This window comes from Anas platyrhynchos, chromosome 1, assembly GCF_047663525.1.
Source record: "Anas platyrhynchos isolate ZD024472 breed Pekin duck chromosome 1, IASCAAS_PekinDuck_T2T, whole genome shotgun sequence".
Classification (NCBI taxonomy): Eukaryota; Metazoa; Chordata; class Aves; order Anseriformes; family Anatidae; genus Anas; species Anas platyrhynchos.
The window spans coordinates 75,392,217-75,417,847 of record NC_092587.1 but is presented as its reverse complement, the minus strand read 5'-3'; the positions used below and the strand labels follow the sequence as shown (position 1 = coordinate 75,417,847).

Genomic DNA, 25,631 nt, shown 5'->3' with positions numbered 1-25,631 from the left:
TGGCAGATGCTCGTGACTACCTAGTGCAGTGCTTAGTATTTCATAATGTTCTGGAAAGCTGATGAAATGCTGTTTACCACTTTTAGTTATTTATAGCAGGAAGGTGTCACCTGGTATAAGATATAGCAAATTAAGTGAAGTATTCTGCATTTCTTTTGAACTATTTGAAAAATGAAATTCTGCTTGCATGTAGGTGGCTATTATATTTCTATATGTTTCATGCCTATTTCTTGTATGTCTACAGGTGCTGGTTTTCCAAAGCATTAAAGGGAAGAGGAGGATAAAGGGAGGGGGAAATATGATTTCACTCTCAATAGAGTGAAAGAGTGAAAAAAAGAGTGACAAAAAAAGTGGGAAAAAAAGTGACAAGAGTGAATCATTTTTCTAATTTATGACAATGTTTCTTTTTTATTTTCCCCCAGCAACTGGCCTTGTCAGTAGAGTTGGCTCTTAGGCCCGGAGTAGCAGACTACACTAAGCCCGCTGCATAATCAGACATTCCCGTCTATCTTCATCTGCAGGTAAAAAGTTGTGACAAATTTCAGACATAAGTTTTACTCCTCCCTCTTGAAAGTACTTGTACATAAAGCATACCAAGAACCCTAGAGTTTAAAGAATTTACTAAGTGTCATGTGTATACAGACATCACTTCCCACTTTCTTCCTAAGTTTAGCAATCTGAGCAAGTTCTCAGCTCCTGTTCTGTGAAACGTTTGCTTTCTCAAAAAGGTTGTGTTCTGGAGCATGCCTTTCGTGGTCCTGTCGATTTTGCCTCTCATATGATGATGTGATCCCAATGCATACATTCCTTCTAGCTGTATAAGAAGGAGACCCAAGGCTAACCTGCTGTTGGAGAGTGTGACCTAAATGAGAGGAGACTCCTTTGTTGCTGGCTTCTCTCACTGTCAGACCTTGTGCAGCAGCTCTCTCTGCCAGCAACAGCTGGCTGGTGACTTGTAGTCAGCTGTTGGCTGTGTGTAGGTTTTGGAATTGCAGGTTGCAGCTGCCTCTTTTTGCTATGGATGTGCTCTGAACAGAGGGCCCCAATTCCTCCTAGATTGATAGAGTTCTCCACTCTGTGGAATCTTTACTTCATCTGGTGAGGGCACATTTTTATCGTTGTTCAAATAAAAGTTCTACAGGAGAAGTAAAGTACTATGACTCTGTAAAACAACCCTTTGCCCAGTCCTGCATTCCAACTGTTTCACATTCTTAATCCAAGTGTATGTTTTTAAAACATAATGCTGGATACAGTGGAGACATTCTCAACTTGGCAACTCCGAGATTCCCCAAAATCTAGAAGAGATGTCAGGAAAAGAAAGCGGTAGAAGATAATGATTTTCCTGACAATGTGATTAATTCTTGATATAGTAGAAATATCAGAACTTTGATTTACATGCTATACAAATACATACTGTCAGAATGCATTGGTATTATTCTTCATATTGCTTTTAGTTTCTAGTCCTCTATTCTATGGTGTAAATTAAGTTGGTGAAGCAAGCAGGGGAAATGCATTCTTGTAATGTGTTCTGCAGTCTGAACGGAACAGAGTTAAATATATATCTGCATTTGTTGTGAGTATTATTGAGTAAATTCCTTTCAGTGGAGCAAGTCTGTGGCTAGATGCCAAGTGACTACTGTCACTCCTTTATTTGTCACTTTGAAACGAGCTGTGCAAACTATGCTCTTTTAAATGGTTTTATTGACCAGAACAGGAGGTATGTGCCTGCAAAATATTCATCAAGATGGTGCTTGCCCATCTTCACAAGGGGAGGCTTACTTATGCGCCTTCACTTTTGAATAAATAACTTTTTCCTTATAAGGATTACTAGTATAGTTTATTATTTTTGTGACTTCAGACAAAGGGACAGTTGCTAGTATGTGGTTTATTAAAACACTTTTCTGCTGAAATCATGGAGTCAAATAGATTTTTGTACTTATAAAAAAACACACTTTTTTCAGTGTCAAAATATCAAATGTAACATTATGAGTTACATTACTATGTAACATTAAAAAATCAAAAAGTAACATTGTACCCTTATAAAATTCTGTATTTCACACAATTTGGATAGTCTGCAGTCTGGTTCCCTCATCTCAGAGCATAAAAGAATGGGATAATGTTTAGGGGAGAATGGTAAAGATGATGAAAGATGTGAGCAATTTTAGCAAGCTAGGATTTTTCAGTCCAAAAAAAAGACAGCTTAATGCAAGGGAATAGGAAGGAAGCCTACAAGCTGTGAATGAGACTAAGGCAAATGGGACTTACTTTATTCACCCTTGCAGCACAAGAACAAGCAGGCATCCTATGAAGCAGCTAATAAGAACCTAGCTAAGAACAAACACAAAGCAGGTAGCCCTGTGTAATTCCTTGCCACAAAGCCATGGAGGCTGAATAGCAGAAGATAAATCCAGTTGACGCTAATAAATACAAGTCACACTTGAAAGTCCTGGAGCTGGGACCACCTGGAAGCCAATGGGGCATCCAGGAGAACTATAAAGCATTCTCGCAGCCTTTTGTTCTTCTCTAGGCATTTACCATGACTTATAGTTCCCCTTATGGTTTGAAATTTTTAATTTCCAATACAGTAGTTGTATTCTAGCTTGCTGGGTCAAGGTCTGTCATTGCCACAATAGCATCAGTCAGTGCTGCAGAGTCCTTGGTCGATGTTCCTCCAAAGGGACACTACCATGACACTATTTTTTCTTCATGTATATCATGTCAGAAGCCTCTTTCTTGTGCTTAATAAACAATAAAGACATTTGTGTTTGAATGAGAATTCAAACTTCACTTGTATCCTTCAGATGTGAGCAACTGCTGAGTGTTTTGTGGCTTGCATTGTGCAGAAGCACATGAAGCAGATGTCTAACCCTCCTGAGCTAAGACATACGTCTGCTGGCTGGACTCAAAAATGCTGGGTGTGGTCCCCTCCAGATCTATCTTCCTGCCATGTAATCAGGGTGGAATTTTGTTTTCATCTGAGTGCACTGAGTCATGAATCAGAAAATACCTCTTTCATGGATCTGTTTGGCAATTTTTCCTCCTCTGCTCCCATCTCTGCTACTAGTATCTACTGAAAGAAATGAAGAGGTGGGACAACTTCCCAGATGCTGTCTAAAAGGAGCTCTGGTTCAGGGAGAGCTTCTTCTCTAACATTCCAGGAAGTTCTTGTTAAGGTGACAAATAATCTTAAAGGAAATGTCACATCTCATTTTCATCGCTTCTCTTGTGTGTTTCAACTTATTGTGCATACACCTCTCATGCTGTCTTTGGATGGAGTCAGTACAGGGAAAAATAAATGAGATTGCTTTGACAATGTTATCACTGGGATCCTTGAATTTTGCTGCATTCTTTGGATTATAAAAAATGCTTTTCATCTCTTCTGTCTCTATTCCCCTGCCACTCCAGAGTTGAATACCACACAATGTACCTCTTGTTCCCTTGCTATCTGTTTAACAGCTTTTTAATGACCTTGTGCTTGTTGAGACTGGTGAGATAGCATAGCTGTGGTGCGTGCATTTATTTCCTTCCTTTTCCTTACTTTCTCACACTTATATTATGTGTAACTTCTTGCTTTCTTGTTAAAGGGTGACTTTATTTTCTTTCCACTTCTTGTCCTATGTAAATTTGTTGTAATGTAAAACTCAGATCTTGTGTCCAGATTTACGCAATCACAGAATCATCAAGGTTAGAAGAGACCTCCAAGATCACCTAACACTAACCAGTCCTTCACTAAACCATATCACTAAGCTCTACATCTAAATATATTTTAAAGACCTCCAGGGATGGTGACTCAACCACTTCCCTGGGCAGCCCATTCCAGTGCCTAACAACCCTTTCAGTAAAGACGTTCTTCCTAATATCCAACCTAAACCTCCCCTGGCACAACTTTAGCCCATTTCCCCTCATCCTGTCACCAGGCATGTGGGAGAAAAGACCAAAACATTTGTAACACCTGTACTTCAAGCCTCTTGAATGCATTTCGGGTTGAATGTTATGACTCTTTCTGAGGAAATGCACTAGTCTTATATTAAATATATTTTTTCTCAATATTGTCAGAATTGGGGCTCGTTATTTTCTTGCCAACCTTGGGCAGACTGGAAATAGAATGTAAGTGGAGAGAGTATGTCTGGAAACAAGGACAGAAGTATTGATAATAAATGATGAGGGTGGGGGGTGTGTGGAAATGCCACATACATGTACATGTAGAGACAGGAAAGCCTACCTTTTATACTTCAGAAATGTTTGATTCCTTCTTTGCTATATGGGACATGGGATGCTAAACCCAAGCTCTTGGTGGTGCAGGCAAACCATTTCATCTTTCTATTCATGAATTAAGTGAGCTTTGGCGGTGCTTGCCTCTCACTGCTGTGCTTGCTGGTTAGGCTTTTTCTATAGAACAATGAAAAGAAATGGGATCATGCATTTCTTGTGGATTCTGACTTTAAATTTTATTAAGTTAGCCTGGCTAACCTTTTTGAGAACATCATTTGATTTTCATTGATACATGTATATCGGTCATTAGGGTCTTCTGCAATGCTGTTTCCTTTGTAGTAAGAAGACATAGAGGGGCCTCGTGATCAGCTTTTTATGGTAAGTGGTCACTAAACATTTGAGAGGAAAACTATGTGCGTTTTACGAGGAAAACTATGTGCGTATTACTCTTTACAACTTTGAGCTACCAACAGTTTTTCCACTTGATGTCTGCACAGAAATTACTGAAAATGTAGTTTTCCCAGATGGTAAATGCAAACATACTATTAATTTTTGCACTAATTCCAATGCACATTAGTCATTTTTTCTGGCAAGAAAGAAATGTTACTTTTGGAGGTATGTCAGTCGGATATAATCTTCTTTCTTCTTTTCCATTAACAATCAACAATTCTGCATATTGCTTCCTACAAAAGATAGCTTCAGAAAGTTTAAAAATCCTAGGCTTTCTAGGCTTTAAGGAAACCAAGTTTACCTTTGAATTTAGGTGTGTAAAGGGTTTAGTAAATTGATATCATGAAGAAGAAAAAAATAGCAGTCGAATGGAGTCCATCCCATTAATCAAATCTGCACAAATCTCAATCTTCAAGTTAAAATCTTCTTCTTAAATCTTCAAGTTAAACAGATAATTCATCACTTGATAGGGAGAGAAGCATGGATACGTTTTTCACTCCACTTGTAAATCTAGCTTTGTGTTTTTAATTTTAAATTCTATTTATATAACCTTTCAAAAGTCTGAAAAGATTTCTAATTGATGTCTTAAAGCTTCTTCAGGAAGCTGTAGAACCATACATCTTGTCACAGAGCTGATCAAATCTGACACCTGTCATTTGTAACAGGATTATTATATTTGGACAAAGCATCTCTTTGAATTCTATAACTAACATACACAAACTAAAAGCCTGTGTGCTTTCAAACAAAAATTTAAGATTCCAGGTTTCTTCTAAAAGCAAATATTCCGTGGTTGTACAGGGCTTGGTGCTGGGGAGGAATTATTGCCAGAGTGTTCTTTTCCAGTTCAACAGCAAAGTTCTTTCTGAAATGAGGAAAAAAATTAGTGTTTTGTTTTTTCCCTTTACTACTTTTGTGAACAAAACCTAACTTTTCAACTTTTTGTTTGATCCCCAGGCTTTCCAATCAATTTGGATTATTAGCAAGGAAGGTGAAGTGAAGGGTTAGACTGCCAGAAGTCATTGCATTATACTCTAATAAATCAGCACACTTCTAAATAAGGTTCAAGCCTCTCCCTTACCAGAAGGCATTTGAATCGACATTTCTGCCACAGCCAGCCTACAGGTTTTTCTAACCTGAATCTCCTCAGTTTGGTACATTGCGACAGCTTGCTTCTTTATTTGACTGTTTCTTTGAGAGATTCCTGGGGTTCAAGTCCCTGTAGCAGTCAGACCCTTAGTTGTGCGCACGAAGTGAGAGGGTATCTGGAACTGTTTTCCTCTATCTTGTAGCCTGATGATTAGCACCATTTCTTGGGGCATGGGAGATCCTCATCCTTGTTTTCCCAGATAAAGATGCCTTAAACCAGGATGTTGGCAAAGGAGTGATAAATGTACTCGTGAACTTTCAGTAGTTCATTAAGGAATACTATGCAGTTTTAGCATAATTACTTGATCTGAAGTAGTTTGGGAGGCTTATAATTTTGATTTAGTTCTTCTCCAATTTGGAGAAAGGTTGTATTTTTGAAGATGTTCCTTGTCAGATACTTGCTCTCAAGAGACACTATGTGTTTGATTAATTTTCCTATGAACCCATTAGTATGTACAAAGCTAAGCATGTGTTCAAACCTCCTTAGGCTTCAGGCCTTGTCTTTGTTTTCATGAGTGGAAAATAAGATCTTGTAAACCACATTTGTCTTCATAAATTATTCGGTAGACATTGGGAAGTAATGTCTAAGGGAATGAGGAAATCCAAAGAATGGCTTGAAAAGATTAATCTTTCCAGTGCTCCTTCCATACACAGAAATACAAATTGATTCTGCATGGGCAGAGGAAGGAAACAGCCCCTGATGCATGGAGAATCCCCAATGCTGCTGCCCAGGCTGCTGGTTGCGCTCCATTATTTATTTGTGTGAAGGTTGCTGCTCTGCACATCAGTACCAGTAACTATAGAAACACCTGATAAGACTGGAGCTTTTCCAGTGGAAATTGTACTAACAAACTAACTCTGTGCCAAGCTGACAGCGACTGATGACTCTAATGGTAGACAAAGAGCTAAATCCAAGTAAATATTCTAAGAGAAAGTAAGTAAATTTTAAGATACATTTATCTCCAGCCTTTTCAAATTGTCTACCAAGGGAGGTGTAAAGAGAGAATACAAACTTTTTTTTTCCTGTTACTGTTCAAAAATGACATGGTTTAAAAGACTGTATAATAGCATTTTAGTATAGGACTACCCTTCACCGCCATTTTTAGTGTTCCTGTTGCAAAACCTTGGGGCATGGGAGAGTTGTATTTACATGTATATATGAATGTGTTCTATTGTGATATCCAAGAACCTTACTTGCAGAGTGCAAACTCCAAAACTGTTATACTAATTCAGTAATAATGCCAGTAGTTTGCTGTTATTGGGTAAAAGATAGCTATCTTATTCTGGAGCATGCTAGGATGATACATATTTAATTTTATTCATGATGCTTTTGATATAAGTGGTGAAAAGAGTCAGTAAAAGCTAGCTGCTATGTGTATGCCCATTCATCTTCCCTATGTCAGGAAGAAAACAGAGGTTATTCAGGAAGTGATATTTCTAGAAACCCATTTATCCAAACAGGAAGATAAATAATTAATGACTGCAGTTGAACAGGGTTTTCAATAAATGGGAATAATATTAATTGTATGGCAGTGTTCATTTGTGGGTTGGTCAGAATTTCTCTGAAAACAATGTTCTTCTCATGTACGTAACTAACTTTAGAAACTTAAGACTTCAGAAATGGATTTGATTTCAACAGGCTCAGACAGGATCAGATAGCTGTAATAGTACTTGAAGAGAAAATTCTGGTAGTACACTTCCTGTAACACAAACAAATCAATTGCTTTGATTATTAGCTCTGGTCAAATAATTATACAAACATGGAAGGACTTGCATCTGAAGTAGATAGAGTCAGGAAGCTGAAATTTAGTGTTCTGTTGAGGGTCCTGTAAATGTAAAGATGACACTTATTTACAATCTTTGAGTATATCCAAGTCTATCTAAAATAGATTGAAGAAGCTTGCTAGACTTTAAGTATAGAAACAAAGGCTTTATTCAAACAACCTACTGTAGCAATATATATGTCCTTGGCATTTCAGTGTAACCAGTGATACTTTTTTTTTTTTTATTTTTTGTTTATTGTATTCTTTCAGATCAGAGCTCTTGGAAAAATAATAGCAATTGTCTGGTTTGGGGGTTAGGGAATGATGCAGGCAGTAGCTTGTTTTCCAGCTAGCTGTAAAAATTGTGCAGCATGTGTGGCCTGTGCTACATCTCCCCTCCACAAGTGCACTCTCCATCCCTTTCTTAGAAATCAAAGTCATGGCGTACAAGTGAATACAAGAACCATTAGATATATTAATATATGGCTCTTAGTTTAAGCTTGTGGTGTGGGCTCGGTTCCCTACTCATGCCCTCTTTAAACCTGTATAGTTTTTGTGACATCAGTATTTGAGCCCTATTAAGTGTAGCACGTTGCTCATTGTTCTGTTGCTGAAACTAATGTAGCAGTCCATGCCTAAAGCACATACAGATTACTTTCCACTACATCGTATGTTAGTGATGCATTTATCATTTACTGTGATTTGTTGGGCAATATGCTTGTGCAAGTTGTTGTTCAGCTTTCATGTGTAATCTGTTGTTCAGATTTCATGTGTATGTAGACATTGCAAGTTTCAGATACAAATAAATGTACGTTAGTACGGATTCTAGGATATGACCAAAAATGGGTGTGCAAATTTGTTAAGTATCTCTACATGTTTTATGTGCATGTAAATAGGGTCATTTCAGCCACAGGAGAGAGATCTTTGCCAAAAAGTGTTATCACAGATTTTCAGAAGGACTTGTGTAACTTGTTCATCGAGTCCCACCACAAAAAAAACAATAGCACAACATGTGGGATTCCTTATCATTTAGTCATAATTTTTTGTCTGTTGTTTAGAACATGCAATACCCTATCTCCTACATGCATTTTTTCTCATCTCTTCCATAGAATCACAGAAAATGTTGTCTGGAAGGGTCCTTTGGAGGTCAGGTAGTCCAACATCCTGCTTAAATAGGACCATCACCAACACAGGATGAAGTCACCTGTGGATTTGGTCTAGCCAAGTCTTGAAAACCTACAAGGCTGGAAGTTTTCACAACCTGCCTGGATAGCCTGATGGTTCCAGAGCTGCCCTTCCATCCTTGAAAGAAGTTTTTCCTAATGTCCATTTTGAATCACCATGCTGTTCTTTGTATTCAAAGCTCTTTGAGTGCTGGTTGGAGTCCTCAGTTCTCTTGTTCCCATGTTCTGGGATAGTTAATAATTTCTAACTTCCAAATAAAACCTTTTTATTTTTTAAACAAAAATATTTCTTTCATCAAAGATTAATAGTAGTACTTGACATATTTTTGTCTTTGGAGCTGAAGTACATTAGAGTTTCATCCCTAAAACATAGCTCTGAAAAATATGAAACTTGAATGTGAGTGCAGCAAACCCCTTGGAAAAAAAAAAAGTAACAAGTAGCAGTAGTTTCCACCTTATGGCTTGTGGTCTGCAATAGTGGAAAACATATTTATGTCCATCATATATGAAAATTTTCATTTTCAGTTCCATAGTGGCTATTACATATCTTTTCCTACATGCAGTTGGTGCAAAATTTATGGTCGAACTGGAAAGAGAATTTTATCTAGAAAATACAGGTAGTAATGTAGTTCTACAATGGAATCTCAAAGTAAGTATCAAAAATAGATACAGAATTAGTGAAGTCACCACTTTCCTTCCTTCCTCTGTGTCAGTAACATGCTATGAAAGTGCTTTGTAGGTAAAGACAAAGAGCTTCTAAAACTGCATGGAAAGGGACCTGCATTTCATAGTCTATAACAAGTGGTTCACTATAAACATAAGTCAGTGATTGATCCTAAATTGAATTTACACCATTCTGACATCTGAAACCAAATGTAATGAAATTCAGTTTCATAAAAAGAACTGAAGAGTAATGTGAGGCGGGGGGGATGACAGCCCACAAACAAAAACCCCAATGTGCAGTGCATCAAATAGATTTGGATTTTGTGATTCTGGTTAAGTTTGGGTAATTCTTTTCCTTATTTCCATTCTTTTTCCATTCTAGCAAGTTTTTTTCTCCCTTTTAGGTCATATCTGAGATACGTATAGCTCTTACTTAAAATTTGCTCATGAGCTGCAGTAGATCCCTTTGCAGGGAGTTAAAGGGATACAAAGGCTGTGCATACATTATCATAACCTTTTCACAGGTATGTCATATAGCTCTTACTTAAAATATGCTCATGAGCTGCAGTAGATCCCTTTGCAGGGAGTTAAAGGGATACAAAGGCTGTGCATACATTATCATAACCTTTTCACAGGTATGTCATAAACACTTTGGCTGCCAAGTTTGCATAAAAATTTAGGAATATTGAGGTGACATTTTTATTAGCCAATTGGATGGGGTATCCACTAACATGAAAGTTTGTGGGAATGCATGAGATGTTTTTGTTTGTTGGCTTGTTTTTAATAAAATAAAGTATCAACAGTTCTTAAAGATTTTCTAAAACTGCCACCTGCCTTTCTGTATGAAACCACAGAGGTACTCTGTAGGTTGAGCTGTGCATATGTCTTGATATACTTGGGCCAGTCGTTCTGATGCTGAATTCTCTGGTTCCAAGCTAGGATTTATCTGCTGCAGTGCTCCCTTAGCAGTTCTGTTTGGCTTTCATGATGTTCGTTTCACTATCTAACAAAGTTTTCTTGTTTCTCAGTACTTCATTGCACCCTCTGCACGAGCTGACATCTGACTTTTGGCCTACTTGGACTGATTCCTCTATTAAGTGAGAGAAGGGTTGTGCTTGTTCACAGTTTAAACGATAAACTTCATTGGCAGTGATTTACGCTAAACTGAATTTGAAATGAGTTAGTTTCCTGTGCTTAATTAAGCTTTACTTTCTTTTTTTTTTTTCCTTAATGCTTCACTTTGTATTTAGCTTTCTCTTGCTGCAATGAGCAAATACCTGAGCATAATCAGTCCTTACAGCCTGTTAGCTGATTTTTTGTATTCTCTCAGAAGTTGCGCAGGGGATCTGGAGTGTGGGGTCTGGGGTCTTTTGATTTCCAACAATAGCTAAATATTGAGACTGTAGCCTGACTTCTATAGTCTTTGCTCATGTATTGCCCTAGCCCAATTTAAGGATCCCAGTGCCTGACATTGTCTGGAATTTCACTGCTGCAGTTGTAGCCTCTTTCCACGTGTTTTTGCAGTGAGCTGGCGCTGATGCCACAGCATATAAGTGGGCTAAGGAGGTTCTGTGGAGATGTCTTAAGTTCTTTGTTAACAGAAAGTTCTGCATGTTGTACTATTTCAAAAGTTTTAGGGTGAATCCATTTGTCTTTCAGGGATTGTGGAAATAACATCATTCTGTGGTAGGCTCCACTCTGAGACAATGAGTGCTTTCTACCACTGTGTGTGGGCTAGGCAACATCCTTGGCACTTCTCTCTCTGAAACAACTTCAAGGTTAAAACTAACCATAGATTAGATAACTGGGATTGGGCTTCAAGGTGAAGTACCATTTCATAAAGGGCAACTTGACCTCTGCAAGCAATTATAAAAAAAAAAAAAAAAAATTAAAAAAAATCTCTGGTGTCTGAACACTATCTGCCAATTGTATTGTCCTATACTATTGTGCCAGAAGACACTTGTCCTCTTATCTTGCAACATCACAAGAAGTATCAGCAGAAGCAAGAAATCTTAAGAGTTATATGTTAGTATAATAGGACTGATGGTTTAGCTGTTCTGACTGCTCCTTTGATATGGAAGTCAGATTTTAGTAACCATTTTTGGTAATTATTTGTACATTCAGTCTTACTTGATCCATGACTTAAAAGGTTGCTTCAGGTAAGAAAGATTGACTGTTTAACTCCCTGGTTAATATGTACATGTTTATATTAACCAATACGTTGACATTCAAGTAAAAATTAAAGCAATTTATGGTGAAGGAAACTTCTGGAAACAGCCTAGATGATCCAGCATTTCTCAAGTGTGTCCTAAATTTGTAGGTGATGTGCTGTTTTGCTTTGGAGTGTGGTTTCTTCAAAACTTGCTGTCTGAGGTATACTGAAAAACTGAAGATATAAAAGATAGTCAATGAATTAGCTTTTCAATTTTAATGCAAAGATGTGTCTGTCTTCAGGCTTCCTTTCCTCCCTTAGGTTAGTGCTTTCAGAATGTTAAATGGCTGGATTTTTTTTATATAAAGTTAAATATAAGCTTTTTTTTTTTCCCCTATTACTGAGTAGCTCATGTAGAGATATGCATCTGGTCCTGTTTTAGTCACTGTTGGTCTTCTAATGTGTTTTAAAGAGATGACTTTTTTGTTTCACACTGTTCACCTAGTGATACTGTACTGGAGGCCCTGTGCTTTGGCAAGCGTATGCTGTTAGCTTCTGTAACTTGTAATCTTTGCTGCCAGCACTGTGTATGCATTTATATGAAAGGATTTTTTTTCCAAACTGTGTAAACAGTATTAAGAACTGAAAATTGTTCTATACTATGACAGTGCCTTTAATTAAGAGGCTTATAGAATTGAAATCCTTCTTGCTTCTTCTTCAGTCTCAGGTACATTACTTATTTGGCTTCATAACAACTTGACAAGAGGAGTGAGATGTGCTTTCATCTAATATAGATACTTACCTAAAGTCAAAGATGGGTTTTGAGGCACTTCAAACAAAGGAAAGTCTAGAACTAGAACCCTATCGAAGCAAGTCTTCCTCATCCTTGTGTCCAATATTTAAACCTAGGGTCCTTGAGAAAGGCTTCAAGCCGTGAATTGGTTTTGTGTAGAGCAGCTTTCCACCTCACCAAACCCAACTGAGGGGACTAAATGCAAGAGAGATTTGTTGGCAAGCATATCCATCTCTGGGGTGTTTGGGACTCTGACAGGGTGACTATCCCTCAATATTCACCTCCCTCCTTTTGCTGTGCTGTGTTAGAGCTCCGGCCTTCAGGTGTTACGAAGTCTGTTCTAGGAGCCCAGAAATTGTGTAGCAGTGTCTAGTGTATCTATAAAGAAGTCTTGCTCTTGGCCTGTCTTTACCAGCTAATATAGATAGCCCTGTAGAGTTGCTTCCAATTTTGTCATTACTTTCTGTCTTCAGTACTGCTTTGTGAAGCTTTCACATCTGTTCTGGAAGCTGAAGTGCTATCAACTCCAGTTTCATTTCAAGCTTGAAAATGTGCTGCTCAGATATCTGTTCTGACAATGTTATTCTAAATAATATATTTAAAAGTGATCATGCAGCAGTGTATTTGTGTTTTGATTCAAAGTTAAGAGCTCATACCACCATTTGCTTTTGTTTTTATAACTTAATGTTTGAGGGGTGATGGCACATGGAAGAAAGCATGAAGACTCAAGCAAGGCTGATATCTGATCTCTTTTCCTGCAGGTTTTCTTAGTGTGTTTATACTTCAAAGTATGTTTTGACAGAGTGCAGCAGTTATTGTGCAGCTGAAAGTGGATTACAATATTGTTTGTTTAGGATTCAGAAGCCTCATATTAGATTGCTTCTTGTCAGCAAAGCACAGGATATACCACATGGTGTCTGCACATGGAAACAGTATGACCCCAGGCCTAGCTGTGGAATTCAGATAGTGATGCTATTCTCTATCTTTTTTATTTCTCTGGCAACAGGCATGAGATTGTATGAGTATAGCTTGATGCAATAGTTGATATGCATTAACATTGTGGAAGCACAGGTTTCAGTAATAGCTTGGAAGTATCGTACTGCCTGGATATACCTAGTTATTAAAACAATACTAAATCAAGCATCTTACTGAATTTGAAAGCTCTGAAGTTTTTTTTAGTCCTGTATAAATGTTTCAACTTTTACTGTATCTAGGATCCCAGTGAGCTTTTGTAAGCGCGAGGACTGTGAATAATTGAACAAGGAGAGCTTCAGCTTCGAAGTTGTTTTTAATTAAAGGCTTTCCCCTCTGTGGACTACTCCCACATAGAGGGTTGGAAACTCGTAAGTTTCCATGCACAGAATTTTTCTTTATTTCCTGGGGAGGACATGAGGGGCAACAGATTTGACCACCTACAAAAGATGTAGACGTTGCAGTGAAAGCAACTGCTTCCTCTCTAGACAGAGATTGGCTGGGAATGAAAATAAGAGTTGAAAGTTTTGATTGTACTTTCCTTCTTGCAATCAGTGTACAGTATGACCTCATTTTACAGAAAAATCCAGACTGCTACTATTGTTGACTATGCTGGTTGTCTACACACAGATTTTTAAGTGCTTGAGAGTTGTTAGGCAATTATAGCAACGGTGCCAGGACAAAGTTTAAGCTGGTCAGTTTGCTAAAGAGGGAATTGCACTTGAATTCATGTTATGGTGAAAACACTAAAGGTAGTCTTATGGTGACCTGTAGGTCAGGGAATTTGTTATTCTCTTACCAATATCAGTACGCAGAACATGGACAGCATACCTGAGAGTGTCTTCTAGGGGTTCAGGGATAGCCTGGGATCTGCCTTGCAGGCCTGCCTCTTCCAGTGCCTTCCCTTCAGAGACATGCTGTTTCTGAAGGGTAGTACCTCTTCAAGGGACTTAAACTGGGATACCTTTATGTGCACAACGCACTACTTACGTGAGAGCATTCCACTCTAAATTGATAAAGATTTGAGCAATCAAGTTCTCCTGGTTTTGAGTGGATACAGATATGCTGAGAAGCACGATTGTGAAATGCAGTGAACTGCCTCTGCAAATTCTGTTACGATACCCAATTTGTCATATCATGTGTTTTCAAATATTATATTACTTTATTCTGCTATTGTGGAGGTTGGTCACCTCTGTCCATGCCAATGGCTGTGTTGTTTATACAATAATACAGTAAAAGGAGAAAAAAAAAAAAAAAGAGAGAAGAAAAGAAGAGGGAAGGTTGCAGGAAAGGGGAGAGGATGATGAAGGCTTAAATCAACATTGGTTCTAGGGCCTGTTCCTTGCATTGCAGTCATTTTGTGAGGAGGGATGGTGAAACTGGAAGCTGTTTCTGCAATTGAGGTGAGGAAAAGAGAACAAAGCAGGAGGAGGGTCCTTTAGATGACTAAATTGTAGGAGGCTCCTTGGAAAACTCGAAGTTCACTCAACGAAAATAATTAACACAGAAATTGGTTTGCCCTTGGAATGAAAATATAGAGTGAAAAATTTAAACAAATAAAAACAGAGGGAGGAGAACTTAGCAAATGGGATTAAAATGTCAAGTCACTGAAGTACATCTGTTTTGGGCCGCTTAATTTGACGTGTTTGAAGTGATTGAAATTACAGAGGCTGAGGCCTCAGCACTTCCTGGAAATTAAAGTCCCTTGAATGCATAAAACAGAAACATGAAGTACAAGAATAATCTTAAGTTAATTCCCATTAGCCATAGGACATTATTGTCACCTTTACAGTAATGCTGATAGATGTCCCAGAGACTTGCACTTTTTTTTTTTAAAGCTGACATACATTATATACTTATAATGCAAAACCGATTCATGCTATCTTTCTATTTTGCACATAAAAAATGAAAACTATGATAAAGATGTCCAAACCACAGAATGTTTAATTGTTCCTCAGGGCTGTGAAACCTAGTATCTTGTTTAGAGGAATGGATTTCTTCTTGAAAAAGATGCTCAGAAGCGTGGGTAATTTGGACATTGATATTAAAATATGAGTTTTCTACTTGCACAATAAAAAAAATCGCATTTCATTCTCTTCTTATGTAAATTTTGTATGCCATGTTTTGCATGTCTGAACTCATTAACACATTATATTTTAGATAGTTCTAGGAATTTATTTGCCCACTATCTTAGCAGATACAAGAAACTTTGAGTTCTTTTCCGGGATTCAGATTACTTGCTAGGTAATTGTGCTTAATAAGCCATTCTGGCCACCTAATGGTACCCGGTATTGTACACTTCCACAGCTGCATATCAGTAAATACCAGAAATACAAGCAACCACTTATCATTTAAAAGAAAGCTGGCTGGGCTCTTCTTACTAAGATCTGGCACAGAGTTCTAAATCCTTAACCCTGGCTAGCTCTGCAAATGGCTGATGTCTCTCCAGAAGACACAGCCTTTCCTCCATGTTTCTGTGGAGAGGAGAGGTCCACAGAAGTGGGTACAATATTTCAAGTTTTGTAAGAAAGAGAAGTGGAAATTCAAAATGGGCTGTTTGGATCTTCTGATTTACTTATTTTCTTTGCTTCAGAAAATAAAAGCAAACTAGACTTTGCGCTTCTGATGCTTATGAAGCCAAAGTACTCAAGCACTTCAGCTGTTGATAGAGCTGTTTTGTTTAACTTGGACTGTTCCTTGTCAAGTTCTGAATGTTTTTCAGTCCCAGCGCCTGGCATCCAAGGCATCTCATAATTAAATTCAGACACACATGGTGAAGATTCACCATACCAGGAGGAATGATGATAAAATTCCTTCTGGTGGAAGAAGTGTATACCCAAAAGGCAAGACTGAGTTGCCAGTCCTCTGACTGCGTTCCAGAAGCTCAGAAGGCAAATCAGCGTTTGTCTTGTCCTACCAGAAAGTACAACCAACGTGTGTGTAGGCACACCAGGAATCCACTGGGATGAGTAGAATAAAAGATGAGTTAGAATGAAAAGCAGTGGGGTCACCACCACTTGTTGCTTCTCTGTGTTTTGACAGGAACTGGGGAGAATTAGGTTAAGGGAGGATTTGTAGGAGCATAATGAGGAGATTCAGCCAGTAATTTGACAAAGTTTCTCTTTTATGTGAGTGTTTAAGACACCTCTTGCAAATGAACTATGAAGCAAAGTACACTTCACTTGGAAATAGTATGAGAAACAAGAAGGCTAGAGAAAAGTTTGGAAGGGTTTCCTGAATGGAAAGTAGATTGCATTACTAGAAGAAGAGGAGAGCTACTTCACACTCCCTGCTTTTGCCAAGTCTGCTGACTACAGAAAACTGTCCTGACATCATTCTGGGCAAATGTGTAAATGGACAAGATGAGTTCGCCAAGGGGGCAGAGAGAAGGAATACACAGTCTTTCAAATGTGAAAAGAAAGGTGTAGCTGCATGGCCTATAATGTAAGGCTGTATTTTAGAAAGAAGAGACAAAATGTTGGCAGTATTTGAAAATATGGCAGAGAAGTGATAAATGGAGAGTGGTACTGGCTTACAAATTCTTGCAACTGAAAAGGAAGGTAAGAAAAGGAATGTGAAAATAACCACTTTCCTGCTATATTGAACTAACATCCATTTTCTATTGGCATTACGGTTTGTGGTTTTTGTTTAACTGCTGTAATTTTTTTGGCATAGACTCTTGTCTTTCCTGAACAGCTATGTGTTGGGTTCGTGAACAGCTATGAATACTGTACGTGATCTTTGTAGGACTGCTTCTCAAAGGGAAGCATATATAGTGGTGTTACTCGTCTCTACGCTTCTTGCCCTTCCTGGTGAGCCTTGGGCCTTGAAGTCGGTGTTAGCCAAATTTACAGAGAATTAATGGTTTATAAGGTATGAAGTTTGTAATGGTTTCCCTAAAATCAACTGAATAGAGATGAGCTATGCAAGTGTACTCGCATCCTGAGGTAACATTACAGTTCTTTAGCTGTTTTGAGACAGTGTGGCTAGTTGGCCAAAGCAATGTAGATGGCCTGGAGCTGGCTGTAGCACCACCACAACACTGAGAAGACTAGGGAAATTAAGTCAATGCAGTTAAAAGGATTTTAGTCCATAAGCTACTGCTGTATATACTAGGATTACCTCAGATTTTGCCCTAATAAATACAATTACCCAAACTTACAGTTGTTTGGAGAGAAGAAATATGTAAGTGATAAGCTGAGTCCTATAAATAAAGAACAGAAGAAGCTAAGAAGTTTTTGAGTTTGGGGAAATACAGAAGTAAGCATAGCCAACTATAAATTTTCAGAAAGGGGCTCCCTCCTTCATCTGCCTCCCTGCCCTTAATTGTCCTAGCTATGTAAAGAGTCTTTGAAGAAATATGTTCTGTCTGGCTTCCAGGTTGCCAGGAGAGTTGCTTGAAATTTTTTTAGGTAATGATTAACGAATAAATTAACATTTCTGAATAAAGCTTTGAGATTACCATCTTCTTAAAGAGTTGTTTCGTTGATTAAGTTGAAAATGCCTCCCTTTTTTCTCTTTTTCACGAATTGCATATAATTACAGCAAGATTTTTTTTCAGTAGTCATGTTGTACGTTGGCTTTTAAACCATATTTTTAATTGACTTGTAAAACTTAAGCTAATTCAAATTTAAATAGATATTTTAATTGTAAGATGTACTTTTTTTCTGCATTCATCAGTGCAAGCGCTGAAGTGGAGTGGCTCATTTGTATGCAATTTTCCCAAAAATGTAATGGAAGAAAATGTTATATTTTGACCCGTATTGAAATGTAGGAAGTGTAGTAAGGTATCATAGAATCATAGAATATCCTGAGTTGGAAGGGACCCTTAAGGATCATCAAGTCCAACTCTTGACACCGCACAGGTCTACCCAAAAGTTCAGACCATGTGACTAAGTGCACAGTCCAATCTCTTCTTAAATTCAGACAGGCTCGGTGCAGTGACCACTTCCCTGGGGAGCCTGTTCCAGTGTGCAACCACCCTCTCTGTGAAGAACCCCCTCCTGATGTCAAGCCTTAAATTTCCCCTGCCTCAGCTTAACCCCGTTCCTGCGGGTCCTGTCACTGGTGTTAATGGAGAAAAGGTCTCCTGCCTCTCGACGCCCCCTTACGAGGAAGTTGTAGACTGCGATGAGGTCTCCCCTCAGCCTCCTCTTCTCCAGGCTGAACAGGCCCAGTGCCCTCAGCCGTTCCTCGTACGTCTTCCCCTCCAGGCCTTTCACCATCTTTGTAGCCCTCCTCTGGACACTCTCCAACAGTTTCATGTCCTTTTTATACTGTGGTGCCCAGAACTGCACACAGTACTCGAGGTGAGGCTTCACCAGCACAGAGTAGAGCGGGACAATCACCTCCCTCGACCTACTAGCGATGCCGTGCTTGATGCACCCCAGGACACGGTTGGCCCTCCTGGCTGCCAGGGCACACTGCTGGCTCATATTCAACTTGCTGTCTAACTTGCTGTTTCTACATGTTTTCCTCTGAACTTTATGAAATTTTTTCCCAGTTCACATTTGGAGTCCAAGGAATGCTTCACTTTGACACCTCAGCTGTTACTCAGGGTAGCTTTAGTCAAATGACATATCATAGCAAATGTAGCATGTATTCTAGACTGAAATGTAAAGAAAAGATTTAGCCTTACAAAAGGCTAAACCTTTTTTTTTTTTTAACCAAGGGTTAATCCAGTTCTTGCCAAAATGGAACGCATTACCTCATTGCTTTCAGTTGTAAATATTGGCAATTGTGCACAAATGTCTTCAATCAAACCCTCAACTTACTTTAAGTGGTTGCAGACAAATGGTAATGTGGATGGGTGAGGCAGTGTCTTCCTTGAAACCAACTCGAGAGTGTGACCTATTTTCTGTTCTTTGAAGCAGGGGCATCCAGAGGTATAAGGCAGCTTTGAAGTAAGAATACAGTTTACTTCATTGTAGCTTTCATATAAATATCTCTGCTGCAATGAAATGGCTTATTTGTTCCTCTACTTCTTGTTTTCTTTCACTCCCACACAGTTTTTAGACCATATAAGAGATGGATAAATGTGACTTCCACTTAATATTGCTGCTATTAATAAAGTTGTGGTTGTCATTTTATCAAATGCGCTGTATATTTGATGCTAATAAAGAACAAACACTTACAGGGCTTTGGAAGACATTAGTGTGGTAAATGTATGCCTTTTGCCTTGAAAATGGTAAATCACAAAATGTTTATTTAATGCATATGGCTTTCCTGAGCTGTTTGTCATAGAATGTAATGTATATGCAGTAGTACAGTCTCCTTTGCTAACATATCTGGAAAAGGATATCATCTGCCACAGAATAAAATACATCCCAGCTGTTAACTGTCTTAACCTCTATAATGCTGCTACCAACAAACAAATCCTTTTGGGGCCTTTTGGTGAAAACAGCTTTTTCATGGTGTGTCTATTCAGGCCTTCATCTCTAGTAGGAGTGTGATTATTTTATACTGATTATTTTGTTAGTAGCTGCAATGCAGAGTGAGGAAAAGGAGTGCTTCATTCAAAACTACCTGCAGATTATACTCCAGTCCTAATACCAAAATGGATTCAAGGTTGTGATTTTGTGATTAATCCCATTTGAATGTGATTGAGTTGTATCAGAATAAATCCTATCAATTTCAAGAGCTGCAAGCAAGTGCTGTATTGAATGTTGTTGTGACTTACTGGAACATGTGCTAACCATAATGCTCGTAACTCAAGTTACAGACTTCTGCTTTGAAATTGTGACTGCTCTGACTTGAGTTCTGTCATTATTTCCAAAATGCCTGTGGGTTTTTGTACCTTGCATCCATGTGGAGTGTGGATTTTTTTTTCTTTTATATCTAATCTTAGGGAAAGGAGAGCGTTCATTTCAGTGTTGTTCTCGTTGAATAAACTCAAGTGTGAGTGTGTCAAACTTACTGTTTAAAAAAAAACAAAACAAACAAAACTAAAAATAAACAAAAATTGCTCTTAAAGGTTACCAAATAGAAAAATCTTCAGTTAGCAATCTGGTTAATCAGCTCACCTGCCGGTTTGTGTTCTTTCAAACATTTTTGTGATGATCTGAAAACATTCAGAAGTACAGTTGTGTTGCTCCAATATAGTAAATCAAGATGCAAGGTATTATAGGCTGTGGTGTTTCTGACAGTATTACTGCTCCAATTATCAATACATATTATCAGCAATGGGTTAGAACTTGGTTTTCTCTGAAGACACATGAATTTTAGATGCAAAATGTGATCATGAAGCTTTCTAGCTACCTCATCTCCTGTACCACATCTTCAACGCTGTATTGTGCTGCAGTTAAATCATTGCTAAATGATAATCTAAAGATTCTTCATTTCATTACTTGCAGTCTTGAGTGAGTTTAATGAAGCTAGCTGAGGATATTGGAGAAAGAGCACTGATGCCCTCTTAATAAATTTGGGGGTAGCCTTGGTGTACTTGTATGGCCTTCAGTTTACTCATTAAAGGTCAACAGGGACAGTGAAGACTTGGATTCAGACTTGCATTGACTTGGGGGGCGGAGGGAGGTGGAAGAGACAAGCTCTGTTGAGGCCTTTGAGACAGCATGACAATTATTTGTTTGTGTTTTTTTTATTATTATTATTATTTTCTCGGAAAATTATTTTTGGACTTTGGGGGGCTTTTAGGCTATCTGTGGGCACAATTTCTAGCACCTATTGTTGCTAGGAACATCCTCTTGTAGTTGAGTTTATATGACTCACATATCAGCATTGTCTGGACCTGTCACAGACTGTGTATATACATAGGCATAGAGTGCCTTGGATAACACTCATGGCATCTGGATTTTGGCCTGTTTTGTGCAGTCACGTGTTAGACCATCTTTCTGCCAATCTCATGTGAGGAAGTTCCTCGCTGCTGAAACTCTCTCTTAAGCTTGTTCTCAACATTGTCATCTTCATGGTTGTGGGACCTTTGGTTTGTTTGTTTTAAGCAGTGCTTATTATCTCTGAGCACTTTTCTGGTATAGCAAACGCGTAACACTCCACAAGTGGAAATCTCAGTCCCACTAAAAGACTTGGATGCTTCTTCTGTATAAACATTTTCTTTTTCAAGAAAGTTGCATGCTGATTTCAAACCCACAACCTTTTCATTTTAAAAAACCTTTGTGTGCAAAGGATTTATACTTGATACTTTGTCCTGGACCTGCCATGTTTTTGCCTGTTTATTCATGGGAAGCAGCATATCACGTAGGGTATTTCTTGTTCATCAGTCCAAGGGAAGAGGCTTTTTAGTAAATGCCAGTTAGCTTGTTTCCAGTAGCCAAATCTATTTGCAGTCATATTCATCTGGAAAATGTTACTATATTGCTCAGAATTTTTATGGGAGGGAGGATCTGCCAAATGTCTCTCTGGTCACCCTGGGGTAATGTCATGCTGTTCTAGATGTTTATAAACTCTTTCTGGGTAGCTGAACTCGCTTTTTTGTACTTAATTGATTTTTATTTTTTCCCCTGTCAAACCTTGCTTGTACAAACTGTTTTTACCAACAGCTTCCACCTAGCAAGCTGGGTGGAACTAGCCCCCTGTCTGTCCAGGGCCCTATCTGGTATCACAGTAGTGAAAGGAAAGGAGCACAATTTGGCTGAAGTGCATAGAATGAGAAACAAAGGCAGAAGCAGTCAAACTCTAGGCAATTTTTGTTTGCAGGTAACTGTGAATGAATGTGTCCTCACTTTTAAGTATGCTGCATGCTGATTATTGGGTGAACAGAGATTTACTGAAGTGCTTTGGTCAAAAATCAGCAGTTAATTCCAGTTGCAAGAGAATTTTAACCTTGATTTGAGGAGCATGCTGCCTTCAGATGATGTGAACGTTTCAAAGATTAGAAATGAGGTGAAATCAACATCTTAATTTTAGCTCTCAGGGTTTCTCATGACTTAACACTTACATCAAGGATAGATAGGTTTGGCAAACATCTGCTTGGACAATCTTTTTAAGCAGAAAACCCCTTTGCACTTTCTCAGTTCTGCCTGTCTTCTGTGAAGTAGCAGCCTTCCTGTGGTTTGTAAACTAGCTGTGAAGAGGTAGCCAAGTTGTGTGCGTGTAATGTATACATATGGTACAGCTTTCTTTCCCTTAGAAAACTGAACAAATGTCTGAAAGAGCAAGATCTGAGCCAAACAGGACAAAGGAAGAATTTAGGGAAAAATTGCATAATGCAAGGCAAACAATATGACTGAGGAGGTTGCAGGCAAGGTACCTACCCACTGGGGAGATGGTCAGGGGAGGCAATAGCTGCGGGTTGCCCAATTTCAGATGCTCAGTTCTAGTCGGAAATACCTGTCACTAGACAGCTGGTGACTGAAGGATGGGGTGAGAGGGGAAAGCTGTGATCAGAGTCAGACTTTAGCTTGTGTGCTTCTCCTCAGTAAATTAGCTTTCCATTCCTAATCATTGCTAAAACAAGAAGTTACGTGTAAGTTGAACTGATTTTGAACTTACAGTATTGCGAAACCTCAAATGAGGTGTTTTTTTTCCCCCACCCTTTCCATTTGCTTTAGAGAAAAAAATTGTATGCTGTTGGAGGTGAGTTATTTTGCCTTCTCTATTGCAAAAGTGTGACGTATGTTTTTGGCACAAGCTTTAGTTTGAAAAATTATTTGGGGCGGTCAGAAGAGACCTCAGTGAAAAGGCAAAGAAGCTATTCATAGTACATAAGTTAACTGTCAGCAAATAAAGAATTGAATACGTAAGAAGGAAAAACAAATGCTAGTAAAAAAGTTTTATGGAGTTATAATTGGGAAGCAGAGAGAGACATACAGCCAAAAGATCTTGTTTTTCAGACTTCTCTGTAAACTTTACTGAACAGTCCTAGAAACCAAACTAATCCTAGATGGTCTTTTTGCAGTTTTATAGATTTTCTTTGCTTAGAAACTATAATGAGACCTAGTGACTTCAGCACACAGATTTTAAGTTTCTAAAGTCTATTCACGTTCTATTTTTTGTGACTGACAGATCTGGGAAAGAATACCAGTAGTATGGTGAGTCACGCTGTCCTTTCCTTCAGTCCTACATGTTGGTCCCAATCACCTTTCCGACAGAAGGTGATACAGCAAGCCGCTTGTATGGTTTCACCATTACTATTTAGTCCATTAAAAGTGTTTGTCTTTTAAGAAAACTAATGGGAATATTTTTCCCTAAGCTTGGACTGTTTCAAAGATGCTTTGTTCAGATTACTTGCTGCTTTGGAAATTGGAAGTGTCAGCAAATATTTTGTTATTAAATGATGACTCTCTTCAGTTTTTTTTTTTAAAGGTGGATGTTAGAAAAACAGATGACTAAAACTGATCTGCACTGAATGCAAGGCCACTGTGTGTGCTGACTGGGGGGGAAGTGCACTTGCTGGCTTGCTAAATTGAGATAATACTTTGGATGTTGACGGACAGAAAAACAATTAGAGCTGTCAGATTCTTTGCTGACGTGTGTATTGTCACATGGGGAGATGGCTTGTTTGGTGCCAGTAAATTTGAACTGTTCAACTCTCAGCAAGATATTAAGTTAATTAATAAAGTTCCTTACAGTTGGGCATGTAATGTGAGGTCTGTTTATTTGTGAAGACAGCTTCTCCAGGAATAAACAATGGAGGTCACTGATAGGGCCTCTTACGTGTTTTCTCAGTCAGTGTTGGATTGCAGGCTAATGAAATACTTTCTCCTGCTAGTTTATTGGTGCATTAAAATGGCCTGACTTACCTGACTGAAGAGTTTCTGTATTTGTATACTTTTCAAACTTGTGTGGATAGTCATTTTCTTTGAAGCATGTCATGTTACATGGGAAAATGCTTGTTTAAACTATTGACCTCTTTGAGTTTTCGGGTGCTCACTAATGTCTCAAAGGAATAAACTTCTGTATACACTGGTGTTCTCAAAAGCTATCATTTTTCCATTTATTAATTATGCAAGCTTATTATTAATATTATTAATAATTATTAAAATAATTACTATTTAATTATTTGAAATCAAGCTTTACTTGTACATTTGGACTTAGATTTCTTTTTTTTTTTTCTAAAAAAGGATACTTCTGCACAGGGATTTTGGTGTGCATACTCACTTTACAGCAGGATCATTTAGTGTTTCTCCACTAAATCTTGTCCTGCTGATGTGGTTTGACTGCTCTGCCCTTTGCAATGTTTGAGGTGTGCTGCTGCTGAATGTCACAAGTTGTCAGATGAAGATCAAGAGGTCTTTTGGGCTATGCATTGATACTTGTCAGTCGCTGAATGGAGTACATGTAGATGCTGCAGAAGGGAAACAACCTTTCCGTTGTAGCTTGAGGGTTATGCTAGCACATCTTTTTCATGCAGAAAGAGATGTTGACTTCATTAGGAGAAAGCAGTTCTGATTAGGCTGTAAAATGAACTGTATTAAATTTTTCCCTCCAGGTGCAGTTCTGTTTAGTCTATCATCATCAGATTACCTTTTCTTTGTGTAACCCTACCCAGCTTGTCTTTACTAATCTTCTCTAATTTTCAGATTTCTTTTACTGTGTTTCTGTGTTGTTCATTTCTCTGGAATTTAACTCTTCAAAAATATTTTCTTTAGTTTTATCATTTTACATGTATTGGATTACCTGATTGCATGAACTTCCTTTACTGTATTATCGTGCCTTATTTTCCCCTGTCTGCTTAAATAATGCAAACATCTCATTAGTTTTTTAAAAGGAAAAAAAAAATGGTGGTTTTGTTTGTTTTTAGATAGACTGTTATACTTGGAGTTTTTATTTCAAAATTTTTGAAGTTCAGCATTTGAGCGGTTCCAGCTAGAAACTGACTTTTGTGACCTGTAATCCAGGTGGATCTGTTTAAGCAGAACAAAAGTAGCTCCTAGTTGAGCTGAGCCTGGAACAAAACTTCCAGGGATCAAATCAGCAATTATCTAGATGTTATCATTAGACAAACCTTGAATGTTTTAACGTAATGAATATGTTTGTGTTTCTGGAAATAAAAATAAACAAATAATAATAAAAATAAAAAAATAAGAGAGCAAATGGTTGATTGCTAGGTTGTAACTTAGTTCCCTAGATATAACTTTTTTTTTTTGTGCACTGACATCTGATTGAGTGCAGAAAGATTTTTGGAATCGTGACATTTTTTGTCTCTCAAAAAAAAAAAAGAAGGCAGCACTGACTATTTTTTTCCATTTGCAAACATTAGGAATTTTCTTCTAAGTGAGATTGTGAGCTAATTCACTATATTAATTGGTACAGCTTCAGCGTTATTTCACTGAAGGCAGTAGAACCATACTCAAAAGCAAGAATTGGATAGACTATGTTGT

At 38.1% G+C, this 25,631-nt stretch overlaps 1 protein-coding gene across 3 annotated transcripts in view; it reads left to right on the top strand.

Moving 5' to 3' along the window:
- The window catches only part of RASSF8 (Ras association domain family member 8), a 91,021-nt gene that overhangs the window by 44,701 nt on the left and 20,689 nt on the right, over positions 1 to 25,631 (top strand). For 2 of the 3 annotated variants that reach the window (XM_027450014.3, XM_027450013.3), the window contains one exon: positions 423 to 521. The exons of the other annotated variant lie outside the window; for it this stretch is intronic. The gene's annotated coding sequence lies outside the window, so the exon portion shown is untranslated. The remainder of the gene's footprint in view (positions 1 to 422; positions 522 to 25,631) is intronic. 3 annotated transcript variants of the gene reach the window in all.